The sequence below is a fragment of the Schistocerca gregaria genome, chromosome X (genome assembly GCF_023897955.1).
Source record: "Schistocerca gregaria isolate iqSchGreg1 chromosome X, iqSchGreg1.2, whole genome shotgun sequence".
Classification (NCBI taxonomy): domain Eukaryota; kingdom Metazoa; phylum Arthropoda; class Insecta; order Orthoptera; family Acrididae; genus Schistocerca; species Schistocerca gregaria.
In genome coordinates this window covers 133,287,062-133,304,153 of record NC_064931.1, presented here as the reverse complement: position 1 = coordinate 133,304,153, position 17,092 = coordinate 133,287,062, and the positions used below count along the sequence as shown (strand labels likewise).

At 46.4% G+C, this 17,092-nt stretch overlaps 1 protein-coding gene across 1 annotated transcript in view; it reads left to right on the top strand.

Moving 5' to 3' along the window:
* The window catches only part of LOC126299606 (calcium/calmodulin-dependent protein kinase type 1-like), a 1,453,155-nt gene that overhangs the window by 369,432 nt on the left and 1,066,631 nt on the right, over positions 1 to 17,092 (top strand). The window lies entirely within an intron of this gene.

The window sequence follows — 17,092 nt, the reverse complement described above, 5'->3', positions numbered from 1 at the left end:
AGGGTAGTTGACTTACACCTTCTAGAGCACGTTGGGTGGCACGGGATACATGCGGACGTGCATTGTCCTGTTGGAACAGCAAGTTCCCTTGCCGGTCTAGGAATGGTAGAACGATGGGTTTGATGACGGTTTGGATGTACCGTGCACTATTCAGTGTCCCCTCGACGATCACCAGAGGTGTACGGCCAGTGTAGGAGATCGCTCCCTTCATCATGATGCCGGGTGTTGGCCCTGTGTGCCTCGGTCGTATGCAGTCCTGATTGTGGCGCTCACCTGCACGGCACCAAACACGCATACGACTATCATTGGCACCAAGGCAGAAGCGACTCTCATCGCTGAAGACGACACGTCTCCACTCGTCCCTCTATTCACGCCTGTCGCAACACCACTGGAGGCGGGCTGCACGATGTTGGGGCGTGAGCGGAAGACGGCCTAACGGTGTGCGGGACCGTAGCCCAGCTTCATGGAGACGGTTGCGAATGGTCCTCGCCGATACCCCAGGAGCAACAGTGTCCCTAATTTGCTGGGAAGTGGCGGTGCGGTCCCCTACGGCACTGCGTAGGATCCTACGGTCTTGGCGTGCATCCGTGCGTCGCTGCGGTCCGGTCCCAGGTCGACGGGCACGTGCACCTTCCGCCGACCACTGGCGACAACATCGATGTACTGTGGAGACCTCACGCCCCACGTGTTGAGCAATTCGGCGGTACGTCTACCCGGCCTCCCGCATGCCCACTATACGCCCTCGCTCAAAGTCCGGCAACTGCACATACAGTTCACGTCCACGCTGTCGCGGCATGCTACCAGTGTTAAAGACTGCGATTGAGCTCCGTATGCCACGGCAAACTGGCTGACACTGACGGCGGCGGTGCACAAATGCTGCGCAGCTAGCGCCATTCGACGGCCAACACCGCGGTTCCTGGTGTGTCCGCTGTGTCGTGCGTGTGATCATTGCTTGTATAGCCCTCTCGCAGTGTCCGGAGCAAGTATGGTGGATCTGACACACCGGTGTCAATGTGTTCTTTTTTCCATTTCCAGGAGTGTATTAGGACGCACTACTCGGGAAATCCCGAGAAAAATCGATCCAAAGTTTCTTAGGTGCCTTATGTGTATAAAATGTTAGTCATTTGCTGAGCCGCCGTCTGGCCTATATGGTTAGCGGTCGGACCCATGCGCCAGAGGTCTCGGGTTCGATTCCTCCTCCAGCTCTTTTTTTCCCTTTTGTTGCTTGCAAAATTGCAGCGCATTGTTACAGGAGAATCGTCAAATTAATTCCCGGGAAGACTGTATAAAAATTCATTCCATTATTCACCAACAGTTATCGTCACCAATATTCCGAGACATGATTCAATATGCCTGTTTTGCCTCAAAATTATCAGAAACTCAAAACATTTTCGTAAATGTTAGTGGAGCATATTTTTGTACAGAGTTATAGAAAACGCCCTGTGATTGTAGAAAATCAGCTTTTATATGTTGTGCAAAATGTCGCAAAAATTATTGCTTTGTTTGTTTTTGCGGTAATTACCACTGCGGTTCTTGTTTGTAATTATTATATGTATAAAAATTGAATGTTTCCCAATCGAATTTGATATTCTGATTAAAAACCCAATGATCCTCCGCATATACTTTACAATGAAAAATGGAAAACCCACCGCCATGAATTGTGTTGTTGGACAAAAAGAACATAATTTTTATTCAATAATGTAACTAATTTGTTAAAGATAATGTAGGTTTGGGAAACTTTCTGAATAATTGGTGGAATAACAAAAGAAAATGAAACACAAGGAAAATAGTGCCAGAGGTGGAATTGGAACCTGAGACCTCTGGGGTAAGAGTCCAAGCCCTAAACATCTAGGCCAGACAGCGGCTCGGCAATGGACTATCATTTTATACTCATAAATCACCTAAGAAACTTCGGATCGATTTTTCCCGGGATTTGCCGTGTAGTGCGTCCTAATATTTTAAACACGTGAGATGTTAGGGGTCCTCTTTCACCACACAAAATTTCGGACAAATCCCGGACCCCACGCTCGTGCCGCGTCCTTGTTAGTCTGGAATGTGACTTTGTGGTTATGACTTGGTGAATTCACTGAATGTGGAAGCAAAAATATTGATTGTGGTGACAGACTCGTCTGTAGCTTTGCCCGAGGTCTTCGTTAGTTACGAATGCCGCAGTTCGGTCGAGAGTTCGCGAAGCCAACGAATCTGAAAGCTAATACATTCCATCTCTGCCCAAGACCCATTCCGCACAGATGCCACAAACTCAATGGCATTCAGTGTCGCAACACGAAATAGGGCAAGGTTCTGTCCTGTTCTTTCTGAAACACAAGAGAGATTATTACTTCCCAATGGATGAAACGGTAATTTGCATACTCTGTGCGAGTCTTGTGAAACAAGTGAGAGGAAAGAGGCCTTGATAACGACGGGGAAGGTGTGATCTTAAGGAGTACGCACTTGTCCATGGAAGTATGTTGTTAGTGGGAATGCTGAAATAAACGATGTTGGAAAACACGACCTTCCTAAGAGATTAGACATCCTCTAGCTTAAAGATTATTGCAGCCTAAGGTGGCCGTTTGCGGAGTTCCAACAATCGCAATGCAGGGATGGAGTGCCCGATGAAAAATGTTGACTGCCGCGTATCACCACAAGTACTGCGAGAGTGTCGTGGCTGTTTCTCTGAAGGTCTTCAGTAATTTAAAAAACGCGATTGGCCATCGCGCAGGCAGACACTGGACTGTCATTGCCACACATGTGGCCACTGTCCGCTTACACCAGTGTTTACTGATGAAGCCGTAGCGCAGATTGTTTCAGCACACCAGCTGGCATAAACTGAGCAACATTCTTGTAAACGTATTTGGATTAGTGAGTAGAGTGCGTGACGATACCTCGATAACAGTTCTGAAGTGATCGGCAATCGCAACGTTATTCAATTTCCATGTGTCGACTTTACTTAAAAGTTGAGGCACACAGTCAACGGTATTTTAGTTTTTGTTTCAGCTAAGCATTATTTCTTATTAAAGAAACCATGTTCGTCCTCTTAGGATTTGACGTAACAGCGCAGGCACTCACTGCCTCTGATTCACCGGGTGATGAAAAAGTCAGTATACATTTGAAAACTTAATAAACCACGGAATAATGTAGATAGAGAGGTGAAAATTGACACACATGCTTGCAATGAAATGGGGTTTTATTAGAACCAAAAAAAGACAAACTTCGCAAAATGTCCGGCAGATGGCGCTGGACAGCAAAACGTCAGTGACTGCGCATGACAATCGTGTATAAAAGGAGCTGTAAGGAGAGAGAGAATCACATGCGCCAGCAGTCGCAGGATGTTAACGTTATCTGAAAACGCTCTTTTAGTGAAGCTGTATTATCAGAATGGGGAATGTGCTATTTCAGCGTTACGATCCTATCGCCATTGGAAGGGGATTCGAACGGGTTGACAAGTGCAGCTGTGGCCACGGGTTGTTTAGACGATAGACCCCGTAGTGCCTGACCGAGCACAAGGCCTAATGCTACTGAGACAGTTCAGGAAGAAATGGAGACTGTAGCGGGTTCGTCTATGCACGGGGAAGTCAGCACTCGTGCAGTCACACGTCGCGGCGGCATTCCATACACTACTGTGTAGTTGGCACTTAGGCGTACCCTCCGATGCTATCCGTGCAAAATCCATCAGCATCATGAACTGTTACCTAGCGATTTAGTGAAGCGGAGGACATTTGCGATGCCGGCGTTTCAAAACATGGCGGAAGGTGACGATTGGTTGAGTAACGCGTTGTGGACCGGCGAAGCTCATTTCACGCTCCGAGGGCCTGTCAACGCCTACAACCGCAGAATTTGGGCTACCGAAAACCCTAGAACTGCCGTGGAAACTCCATTGCATGACGAGAAAGTCACGGTATGGGTTGGATTTACCACAAACCGGTCACTCCGCACGGCAACGGTGAATTGTCGACGAGCTGCGTCCCTTCATGCTCAATTTCTTCCTCTAGACAGTGACGTCTTCCAGCAGGATAACTGTCCATGTCACAAGACCAGAAACGTGCTACAGTGACTGGAGGAGCATGGTAGTGAACTCATGTTGAAGTGTTGTTCACCAAATTCGTCTGATACGAACCCGAAGGGCGCTATCGGGTCAGATCCGTCTAGTGATTACCGTCGCTGCTTCTAGATTACGGGGTCCCAAGTTAGATTGCCGGCCGGGTCGGAGATTTTCGCTCGCGGACTGGGTGTTTGTTGCGCTCATTTCATTTCATCTTCATGAAAGAGTAAGTCATCGAGGTGACGTCAAATGAAGACTTGCGCTAGGCGGCCGATCAACCACAGGCGAACTCTCCCAGCCGATAATGCCATACCATCACTTCACTTTATTTTAACAGTGAAGTAATTGATACAATGGGTGCAGGTACTCCCCTCCGCTGTGGAACTTTCCTCCAGTGATAGACGATGAAGATGATGGTGTTAGGTTTGTGGGGCGCTCAACTCAGCGGTTATCAGCGCCCGTACAAATTCCCAATCTTCGCTCAGTCCAGTCTCGCCACTTTCATGAATGATGATGAAATGATGAGGACAACACAAACACCCGGTCATCTCGAGGCAGGTGAAAATTCCTGACCCCCGGGAATCGAACCCAGAACTCTGTGCTCGGGAAGCGAGAACGCGACCGCGAGACCACGAGTTGCGGACTTCAGTGATCGAAGCAGATCAATGAGAACAGAGGGCATCCTGAGAACACCACCTATTGTAACATAACTCTTCATACGTACATGAGTGAAAAATCTATCCACATGGACTGCTATTCCTAATGCAGCGACACATAGATCTACAACAACATTCTAGAAGTCATGCAGAGAGATGCAGTTTTTTCCTAGAATCATGGCTGGAGAAAAGTTGTTTTCAGTCATATTCCTGTTTGTAATCTGCCTCAAATCTATACTCCTTTGAGCCATTTAAGGCGCTGGGCGCGCAGTTGGGATCTGAGTTTACACTGCCTTCCGGCTATTAACATTATGATTGAGGTTTCAAGTGATTTCCCTAGATTAAGGAGCGAATGCTGTGGTGATTTCCCCTCTTAGAGATGGTGCTTGTTCGCCAGAGATGTCGCCATCGACAGTACTTCCAATAGTAATCTTCCTCTCCATTCTCTTTTTAACTCTCCCTCCGTCCCTCCCTCCGTCCCTCTCTCTCTCTCTCTCTCTCTCTCTCTCTCTCTCTCTCTCTCTCTCTCTCTCTTCCTTTCTGTTTCGCCGGCCTGGTGGCCGTGCGGTTCTAGGCGCTTCAGTCTGGAGCCGCGTGATCGCTACGGTCGAAGGTTCGAATCCTGCCTCGGGCATGGATGTGTGTGATGTCCTTAGGTTAGTTAGGTTTAAGTAGTTCTAAGTTCTAGGTGACTGATGACCACAGCAGTTAAGTCCCATAGTGCTCAGAGCCATTTGAACCATTTGCTTAGTCCCATAGTGCTCAGAGCCATTTGAACCTTTCTGTTTCCATTTCATGTCAACACGCAATATTTATTGCAGATATTTTTGTGATGTCACCATACTCGTCTGCAGCTCGTTGATGCAACCAAGTCGTGATTCTGGAAAAATAAAACAAAAAGCGCCATAGAATAGAAGTTGTAGAAAACCATATACTTTACGCCACATGTTGAGATACGATACTGCAAATTAACAATTAAGTTGAACGATGCTACTTAATCGTTGATCCGATTAATGGTGTGATATATCGGTGTTCAGCCGAGTTGTTAATCCATTTTATGCACAATATTTCCACAACCAACCGAACACTAATGACGTTAGATGCTTGGGGTAAATTCCGACATACGCGCGGGACTGAAAAAGTTTTTATTTCCAAAAGAATTTGTCGATATTACAAGGCTATATTTTTCACATGCATGCGAACGTATACTTTGGTACTTTTTACGATTTCGTTTAGTATAAAAGGTTTCATTTACCTTTCACGAACGTTCAGTATGCTGTCTACATAACGCACTGCAAACATTCAAACGATATTTGAACTCGCTCCATACTTTGGCAAGCATGTCTAGCGCTACTGAATTCAGTGCTACTTTTATACAACGGCGTAGTTCAGCCAGATTTTTTGGAAGGGAGACACATACATGGAGTCCTTCGCAAACTCCCCCCCCCCCCCTCTTCCTCCACAAAAAAATCACTTATCGTGAAATCAAGTGATACCAGAGAGCACAGATGCAATGTGGGATACGTAGGCCCCTTACGCGGATACCACACAGTTGTAACTGAAATGCACCTATTTAACTAGTCAACGCAAAAGCCTTTCGTTGCTGTGTTATCAGCATCTCAGCTTGACTTACAATAGGTAACGGACGAACTTACGAGCGAGCTAGCTGCCGCAGGGAGACCCTTACTGACAACCACATGTACCGGCATCTTAATCAGCTTAATTTAATATCAGCTATTAGTTTCGATGCATAATTTAAAATTCCCATCAGGTTTCCGTCTTCTTTCATGTAAGAGTAGAAGACACAGTATTACGAAACGCAATGAATATGTCCCACAGACCCTATATTCAACAGTCTAAGATGTGGAGCGTTACCTTTACATCAAGGCATCATATCACGGACATGTTTGAAATATTACTGGTGTATCAAGTCAGGTTGTTTCGGATCTTTCTGAATTGCTCTTGGTTTCCAGCAACATGGACCATTGCCCTTCATCGCTACCGTGGATATTTCAAGAATCGTAGCGGTTACGACAGGGTGTCAGGTGGAGTTTGCACATATGTTCTGAGCTCCGTGTACAGCGAATTTGTACCCTATTAAGTGTCCCTCTCTTTTTAATGGCCATCAACGTTCTAGCAGTTGCCGTTGGGTCTTCATTATCACCCTTCTTGTATGCCGGCGGTCGTTTCCTTTACTATTGCTCCTCTAGTGTGGGTTTTGCTGAATGTCGACTGTAGGGCGCCATTCGAAAAGTCCAGTATTGGGCCCTCAACTGCAGCTTTGATTTCCGGTAATAAATCTCATGTTATCCACGTCTGTCGCCACCGTACTGTTTATCCGCAACCAGAACTTCATCTCAACGACCTGTTACTCATTGCGGTGGAGACTTACAAATTTTTGGTACTGGTGTTCGATGCCCAGCTAACGTGGCTTCCCCATCTCAAGCAAAGTTGCTAGTTACATGTTAATACACTTTTCTGCCTCAGTAACACCAGCTAGGATGCAGACTGCACAACGTTTCTAAAACTTTACAAAGCCCTGGTCCTGTCCCATCTTGATTATGGGAGTCTGGCATATGGTTTGGCATCACCTTCAGCATTGTGGTCACTGAATCCGATGCAACACTGTGGGGTCCAACTTACATCAGGATCCATTCAAACTAGCCCTTTGATCCACCTACTCGCAGTTGTGGGGTCCCTCCACTACAGATCAGGCGGCAGCGAAAAATGGTTCAAATGCCTCTGAGCACTGTGGGACTTAACATCTTAGGTCATCAGTCCCCTAGAACTTAGAACTACTTAAATCTAACTAACGTAAGGACATCACACACATCCATGCCCGAGGTAGGATTCGAACCTGCGACCGTAGCAGTCCCGCGGTTCCGGACTGAAGCGCCTAGAACCGCACGGCCACGGCGGCCGGCCAGGCGGCAGCGACACCTACTCAATTATGCTATACATGTTTACATCCAAACTACCGTGTTCTTTTTCCTAGTATGGAGGTCCACATCCCACAACAGAGACCCAGAACTAGGGTCACAATTGCAGTTGGACTACAGTGTCTCTTCTCTGAACTCCAACTTTCCCCACTGTCACGTCTTGTCAGGGAGCAATTGCAGATGCCCCCATGGTGTGTTCCTCGACCTCAGATCTGTCCCGATTTATCCTTTAGACACCGAGATTCAGTTGATCTCGGGGTGTTTCTCCACCTGTTCCAGGCTGTCCTCCATGCATTTCGAGGTGTAAAGTTGTATACTCTGATGGCTCAACGGTCGATGGACGAACCAGTTTTGAAAACCCACTTGCAAAGTGCAGCGAAATACATTCCTTGCCAAATGGTTGCAGTGTCTTCATCAATGAAGTCGTGGCCATCAAACGAGCCCTTAGCCGTGCTCGTTCTTGCGCTAGCAAGGTGCTGCTCATCAGCAGTTACTCATTGATCAGCCTTCAGGCTATACACCAGTGCTATTCTCATCACGCATTAGTCATGACTATCTGGGATGACCGAGCGAGGTGGCGCAGTGGTTAGAACACTGGACTCGCATTCGGGAGGACGACGGTTCAATCCCGTCTCCAGCCATCCTGATTTAGGTTTTCCGTGATTTCCCTAAATCGTTTCAGGCAAATGCCGGGATGGTTCCTTTGAAAGGGCACGGCCGATTTCCTTCCCCATCCTTCCCTAACCCGAGCTTGCGCTCCGTCTCTAATGACCTCGTTGTCGATGGGACGTTAAACAACACTAACCTAACCTAACTATCTGGGATGTTCGCCGCGCGCGATTAGCCTAGCGGTCGAGGGCGCTGCAGTCATGGACTGTGCGGCTGGTCCCGGCGGAGGTTCGAGTCCTCCCTCGGGCATGGCTGTGTGTGTTTGTCCTTAGGATAATTTAGGTTAAGCAGTGTGTAAGCTTAGGGACTGATGACCTTAGCAGTTAAGTCCCATAAGATTTCACACACATTTGAACATCTGGGATCTTCTTTTTGACCTCAATAAAGCTAGAAAGCCAATCGTATCTGTTGGGACCCCTGGACATTTTGGGATCTCAGGGAGTGACATGTCGACCACTTGGCAAAGTTGGCTACCAGAATGCCAGTTCTAGAAGTGAGTGTCCCAGAACTGGGACTGTCAGTTGACACTACATCATTTACTGGATGTCCAGAACTTTGACTAGTTTGCCCTGGACTCCCCAAACAAACTGAGGGCAATAAAGGAGTCCATGACCACATGTGAATCTTCCCTTCACATTTATCTCAGGGAGTCCACTGTCCTTCATCGGATACCCATTGACCACTCTTGGCTGACTCACAGCCACGTTCTCCAACGTGAGAACCCGTCGTACTACTGATGTGGTTAGCTTCCGTGCCACGCTACGTCTAGTGGTGGTGAACGCCGCCAAATCGGCTGACCTGTTCTTACATTTAACCCTTGAAGGTGGTTTCTACTCATCTCTGTAAGCTGGGACACTTTGGCCTCATTGATCGCCTGAGGGGTTTGAGTGGCACCCCTGGTCTGCTCCAGCACAGAGGTCTCATGGCGGCCCTTACTCGGTGGTCTAGCCTGGCCAATACCCTTCCCACCATTTTATCCTCCACGTTATTTTATGTTGACGATTTTAATGTTTTATGTTTCCCAAATTTTTATCGGATTGTCCTTATTGCTAGTTTCCATGGGGTAATGTATGGTGGGGTGGTGCTTGTGGAATGCAGACGGTCTATCTCCCACCGCATTCCATGCTCTGGGGACCTTCAACTGCATCCTGGGCAGAGCGCCTCGTCCAGTTCAGCCCTCTGACTCCACTACTATTTCTCCTTGATTTTGTCTCTCTCTTATTGTAACTTGCTTACAATAGGGCTTCCCAGGATTTGTCTTCTGTGCCTTTCTCCTGAGGGTTATTTCTGATCAATACATATAGAATGAAGGGTCTGATGACCTCGCAGTTTGGTTCCTTTAAGTAAAACTAACCAAAGAGCATAGGTGCCTGCAGCTGGGTCCTGCCAGACAATCGACAGGATGTTATAGGGGGCCAAAAATTATCCTACAAATGTTGTTTATACCGGGTGATCAAAGGCCAGTATAAATTTGAAAACTGAATAAATCACGGAATAATGTAGATAGAGAGGTATAAATTGACACACATGCTTGGAATGACATGGGGTTTTATTAGAACCAAAAAAATACAAAAGTTCAAAAATGTCCGACAGATGGCGCTTCATCTGATCAGAATAGCAATAATTAGCATTACAAAGTAAGACAAAGCAAAGATAATGTTCTTTACAGGAAATTCTCAGTATGTCCACCATCATTCCTCAACGATAGCTGTAGTCGAGGAATAATGTTGTGAACAGCACTGTAACGCAGGTCCGGAGTTATGGCGAGGCACTGGCGGCGGATGTTGTCTTTCAGCATCCCTAGAGATATCGATCGGTCACGATACACTTGCGACTAAAGGTAACCCCAAAGCCAATAATCGCACGGACTGAGGTCTGGGGATCTGGGAGGCCAAGCATGACGAAAGTGGCGACTGAGCACACGATCACCACCAAAAGACGCGCGCAAGAGATCGTTTACTGTCTAGCAGTACTTTTTTTGTTCTATTAAAACCCCATGTCATTCCAAGCATGTGTGTCAATTTTTACCTCCCTATCTACATTATTCCGTGGTTTATTCAGTTTTCAAATTTATACTGACATTTGATCACCCTATACTTCAAACAGAAACCTCAAGAACGAGTCAGTGGTCAACACACATCCATCCCTTGATATTGTAACGTCCCCTTGAAAATCGTATGAAATATGAAACGTCCCCTTAGAAAAGTTATGAATGACTGCTGGTAAACTTCTACGTTATTTGATTTTCAAACAGCTGAGCAAAACTCAACATACTCAGACAGTTTTCTCTTTACTGATCATCAGCAAACTGACACACAAATTTTTAGCGCAACGCACTCTGACTTTCAATAATCCCTACAAAAGAATGGCCCTGACTAACAATAAACTATACCTTTCATGAATCACGTACCTCACAAAAATCTTCGTTACTCTAACTACTGCAGTACAGCGAGCACCAATACTGCCAGCTAATTAAAAGATTCTAACTACTGAAGGCACTAACTACTGATAGGCATAGTTCGCAAATGAAAGATTTTGATAAAGAACAAACAATGTATTTATCTTAATAATGTTCAAAAGTCATCATATACACAAATTCATGACATCCATCTTTACAAATTTCCTTGTTCTGGCGGACACACGTACAGATCGTGCTCACATAGTAATATCTCAAAACTCTGGCATCTCTCTCTCCACATCCATCACTGCTGACGGCTCACCTCCAACTGCGCAACGCTACGCGCTGTTTACATACAACTGCCCATCACTACACTAGCGAATATTCCAACAATAGTAACCAGCCACAGACTGCACACAGCACAGTCAGTGATTTTCATACAGAGCGCTACGTGGCGTTACCAACATAAAAACCTAAAGAGCCTACTTACAATATTAAGTTTATCGAGCGGATTCCACCATTAAGTAATACTAAAGACTGCACTTGAAATGAAGCAGACAGGTTGAAACTATGCGTAGCAACATCAAATGGATAATGCAGTTCATCTCATGAGGTTTAAAATTCGTCATTTTGACTCGTTCTCGTTGCAAAAAGTACTGTTCGTGAGGCATCAGTTTGTCGTGTATGGCTGATACTTAAATTGATAGTTAATTATTTTTTACAGTGATCTCATTCTCTGTGATTACTCCGTGGCGCTGCATTTTCGCCTAACCCGACGCAGCTGACGCTCTCTAGTGCAGTAGTACGCAACCGACAGGCAGTTGCCTGGAATTCCAGTAGCCAACAAATTTTTATTGACATTAGACCGGCAAGAGAATATGTGGCAGTGTTAAATTCTTTTGCCCGCGTCTCGTGGTCGTGCGGTAGCATTCTCGCTTCCCGCGCCCGGGTTCCCGGGTTCGATTCCCGGCGGGGTCAGGGATTTTCTCTGCCTCGTGATGGCTGGGTGTTGTGTGATGTCCTTAGGTTAGTTAGGTTAAGTAGTTCTAAGTTCTAGGGGACTGATGACCATAGATGTTAAGTCCCATAGTGCTCAGAGCCAATTGAACCATTTTTTGTTAAATTATTCTTGACCAGATTTATGGGAATGTTTAGAATCTGGACCAGGACATTGGCGCAATCTGTAGCGGGATTAGTGTGTGTTCTACCATCTATTGTGACTTATTAGTTGGATGCCGATTTTCAACTAGGCGACCAATTTGGTGCTCTTCGAAAGAAGTAAACTAAAAAATGGCTTTGAGTACTATGGGACTTTACATCGATGGTCATCAGTCCCCTAGAACTTAGAACTACTTAAACCTTACTAACCTAAGGACAACACACAACACCCAGCCATCACGAGGCAGAGAAAATCCCTGACCCCGCCGGGAATCGAACCCGGGAACCCGGGCGCGGGAGGCGAGAACGATACCGCACGACCACGAGATGCGGGCAAGGAGTTAACTATGTGATGACTATGGATTTTTATTCAGTCCCTTTCATCCATAACAACGCAAACCAAAACTAAACTGCATCATCCAAGTACTCCTTAGTTGTCTATATGTCTCATTTCACTCTTAACAGCCCGGAGTAAGGCAACGCCACACAATTGCCATGAGAACCTTGTCAGTGATTGCCGACTTGCACCCGACGCTTGTTTCCCTAGTAAGGGATCGACTTGGGTTTTTTTGAGTATGTCAACAGTTCTTTATGTTCTTATAAAACATACCACAAATACGAAATTTTTAACACTGTTTACGCGCCCCGTGGTAAGTACAAACGCAGATTAAATACCCATTATTAAATTCCTTTCCACTGCCGTAATTAAGTTGCAACTCCTGGACGCTATATGCTACGCTTTATAAAATCGGCAGCGAAGGAGGGTTATTTCAGACACGCGGTGTATTATAGCTTCTAGTTTGATCGCCATCCATATTTCGATAGCTGTTTATAACGGCATCTAACGGAACAGTCGACACACACGTACTTCATTTGTGTTTCACGGTGGCTCAGCCCTGGTCGTTAATGGCATTCTAGGCGTCTATTACAGTCACCTGCGTATTGACGTCACACCCTACATCGACATCAGATTTTTTTTTTCTCCCTGTCTGCAGAGGTGTGGAGCGGTTTGGTTATCACGCTCCGTGCGGTTTCTATCAGTAGCGGGAAATGAGCGCAGTGGTTGCCCCATCATCATTACTGCAAAAATTGTATCACGTTTGGTCGTTCTGGTGGGTGCTTTTGCGTCAGTATTAAGACCTCAGCGTCGATACTGCCGAGGGATGAGATCAACGGGATGCTTCCTAATAACATTTCCACGGAAGAGCTGATGCCCACTGGGCAACTCTCTGGGGAATTACAGAACTGAGAAGTTTGCCAACCTACCAAGTTGGTGGCTTTCGCCTCGTGTTCCTGCGCCATATGTTCCCGGCACGCTGTTCGCTCACAGCCCACGTCCTTCCTTCCTTCCTTCCTTCCTTCTTTCCTTTCCCATTGTTTCATCTCGCAGCCGGGTACTTCATTTGGAAAATAGATGATACACGTGTCTGTCCATCTATAGTTAGTTAAATGTTCCACAGATAATTTGCACGATTCTTCCACCGAAATGAAGTGGAACAAGTCAGTTTACGGTCCATGTATACATGATTAGTGTTAACATTAAAGAACACTTTATTGTTACTCTTTCTCGTGCAACTACATTTAGAATTTATTTATTTTATTTTTTTTACTGGCTACCAGTTTTTAAGCAAACATCCATCAATGGAATGGAATGAGTTATCCAGGAGAAATTATTTTAAATCTGATTTAAAACTTCCTCGCTACATGTCGTAAATATTAAATTTCTGGGGAAATGATGAAATTTTTTTGCGCAGATTGAACTCCTTTCGGAGCCATTGACGGCTTCAATAGTGGATAATAAAGGTAATTTTTTTCCTCTAGTGTTATCGGTATGTGCACTGTTCTTCTCAAATTGTGATGGATTATTTATGACCAATTTCAGCGAAGAGGTACCTGCGTGACTTCTGTGGGTGAAAACCGCATATTATTCTTACTGCACACTTTTTGCTATTTATACATTCCTTCCAAGTGATGTGCCACCCCAAAAGTTATTCCATAAAACATTATTTAGTTGAAATGTGCAAAATATGTCAGGAGGGTGATCCGTTTCTTTCGAAGATTAGCAGGTATAGCCGGCCGGAGTGGCCGTGCGGTTCTAGGCGCTGCAGTCTTGAACCGCACGACCGCTACGCTCCCAGGTTCGAATCCTGCCTCGGGCATGGCTGTGTGTGACGTCCTTAGGTCAGTTAGGTTGAAGTAGTTCTAAGTTGTAGGGAACTGATGACCTCAGAAGTTAAGTCCCATAGTGCTCAGAGCGATTTGAACCATTTTTTTAGCAGGTATATGAAGAGAAAAAGTAACTTAAAGAAGTTCAGTAATATGCTTCTTTCAGTTGAAGTTTTCATCAACAGTGCACCCAAAAATTTGGAGCCCACTGACTCCTGATCATGTGCTTCACAAACTAGTGGTATGACTATTTGTTGAACAGAACTGAACATAGTTTCATCAAAATTAAGAGAGAGTCTATACTCTGAGAAGCGCTTTATAATTCTTTGGAAAATGTAATTCACCATCTCTTCTGTTGCTTTCTCTCTACTGGGATTTATTACAACACTGGTGTCGTCTGCAAAAAGTTACAATTTTGCTTGTTAAATGTTATCTGGAAAGTCATTCGCATATATAGGGAATAGGAACGGGCGCAAAATTGGACTCGGTGGTACTCCCTTTGTGATTTTTTTTTCCTGTCTCTAAAATTCTCCACCCTTCCAATATTGTCTGAATTACTGATCACAACTTTTTGCATTGTGTTTCTTAAGACCAGCTGTATGTGAAGCCACAAACCCATAAAATTTGAGTCTTTCTAAGTCTGTATCGTAATCTACACAATGAAACGCTTTGGAGAGATCACAAAAATACCAACTACCGATACACAATTATTCGGGTCTTGTACTGTTTGCTGAATGAATGTATAAGTAGCATTCTCTGTCTATCTGAAAAAAAACCTGTTGTTAAAAATGATTAAAATATCACCCATGTACCGTAGCTTTATTTTGGCATATTAGTGCAGAATATTCTATGAGGTTTCGGTATTGCAGCCGGATAATGTTGACTTCTTGCCACAATGTTGCGGCTGGCAACCGTTCAACCATCTTCAGGTGAGTAACCACCGCTGGAGACTGGTATTTCACGGTGTCGGCTTTACAGCAAAAATTACATCGGCATAGGCGGCTGTCACAGGAGCGTCCTCTGCCGAAATCCGCGCCCTCTGCAAATACTGTTACATCTGTGGCGCGCAGGCGCACGAGTGAAGGTGAAAATACACTCCTGGAAATTGAAATAAGAACACCGTGAATTCATTGTCCCAGGAAGGGGAAACTTTATTGACACATTCCTGGGGTCAGATACATCACATGATCACACTGACAGAACCACAGGCACATAGACACAGGCAACAGAGCATGCACTATGTCGGCACTAGTACAGTGTATATCCACCTTTTGCAGCAATGCAGGCTGCTATTCTCCCATGGAGACGATCGTAGAGATGCTGGATGTAGTCCTGTGGAACGGCTTGCCATGCCATTTCCACCTGGCGCCTCAGTTGGACCAGCATTCGTGCTGGACGTGCAGACCGCGTGAGACGACGCTTGATCCAGTCCCAAACATGCTCAATGGGGGACAGATCCGGAGATCTTGCTGGCCAGGGTAGTTGACTTATACCTTCTACAGGTAGAGCACGTTGGGTGGCACGGGTTACATGCGGACGTGCATTGTCCTGTTGGAACAGCAAGTTCCCTTGCCGGTCTAGGAATGGTAGAACGATGGGTTCGATGACGGTTTGGATGTACCATGCACTATTCATTGTCCCCTCGACGATCACCAGAGGTATACGGCCAGTGTAGGAGATCGCTCCCCACACCATGATGCCGGGTGTTGGCCCTGTGTGCCTCGGTCGTATGCAGTCCTAATTGTCGCGCTCACTTGCACGGCGCCAAAAACGCATACGACCATCATTGGCACCAAGGCAGAAGCGACTCTCATCGCTGAAGACGACACGTCTCCATTCGTCCCTCCATTCACGCCTGTCGCGACACCACTGGAGGCGGGCTGCACGATGTTGGGGCGTGAACGGAAGACGGCCTAACGGTGTGCGGGACCGTAGCCCAGCTTCATGGAGACGGTTGCGAATGGTCCTCGCCGATACCCCAGGAGCAACAGTGTCCCTAATTTGCTGGGAAGTGGCGGTGCGGTCCCCTACGGCACTGCGTAGGATCCTACGGTCTTGGCGTGCATCCGTGCGTCGCTGTGGTCCGGTACCAGGTCGACGGGCACGTGCACCTTCCGCCGATCACTGGCGACAACATCGATGTACTGTGGAGACCTCACGCCCCACGTGTTGAGCAATTGGCGGTACGTCCACCCGGCCTCCCGCATGCCCACTATACGCCCTCGCTCAAAGTCCGTCAACTGCACATACGGTTCACGTCCACGCTGTCGCGGCATGCTACCAGTGTTAAAGACTGCGATGGAGCTCCGTATGCCATGGCAAACTGGCTGACACTGACGGCGGCGGTGCACAAATGCTGCGCAGCTAGCGCCATTCGACGGCCAACACCGCGGTTCCTGGTGTGTCCGCTGTGCCGTGCGTGTGATCATTGCTTGTACAGCCCTCTCGCAGTGTCCGGAGCAAGTATGGTGGGTCTGACACACCGGTGTCAATGTGTTCTTTTTTCCATTTCCAGGAGTGTACATGTCCGCCCTCTGTCGGAACGGACTCTCGCGGCGCTAAAAACAAACGTCAGATGTCGCCAGTCGGGCCATTATGAATAAAATGTTTTCCTTCTGAGAAAATTAGACATCAACGGATAGTCCAAAGCCTTGTCTAGTTCAAATCTGCAGGCACGTATTTCCACAGATTCTTTAATTACTAAATCCCAAAAGGATCTCTCCAGGGCTAAGATTTTTGTGGAAGAATAGTCCATACGGTCTTGTGGTAACACAGTGCTCAGCTAGGACCGAATTACTGGGCTCCGAAAGGCGCATATGGAGCTTATGTTCAATGTACGTTTCATGCACTGTGTGTATCGTCTAACCTATGTGAGCCTTACCACACTGGCAAGGCATTTTTGTGAATTCCGGCCGGAAGATTACTTTAACTTGATCTTTCCTTAGGATCCTGCCTCCTTTAGACGAAAGGTTGCCAACGTATGGAAAGAACGTCCTAGACTTGAACAGCTCCTTATCTTCTCGCCGATGTGGATAGTCAGGCTTCTTCCTCCTTAACGCTGTACTAC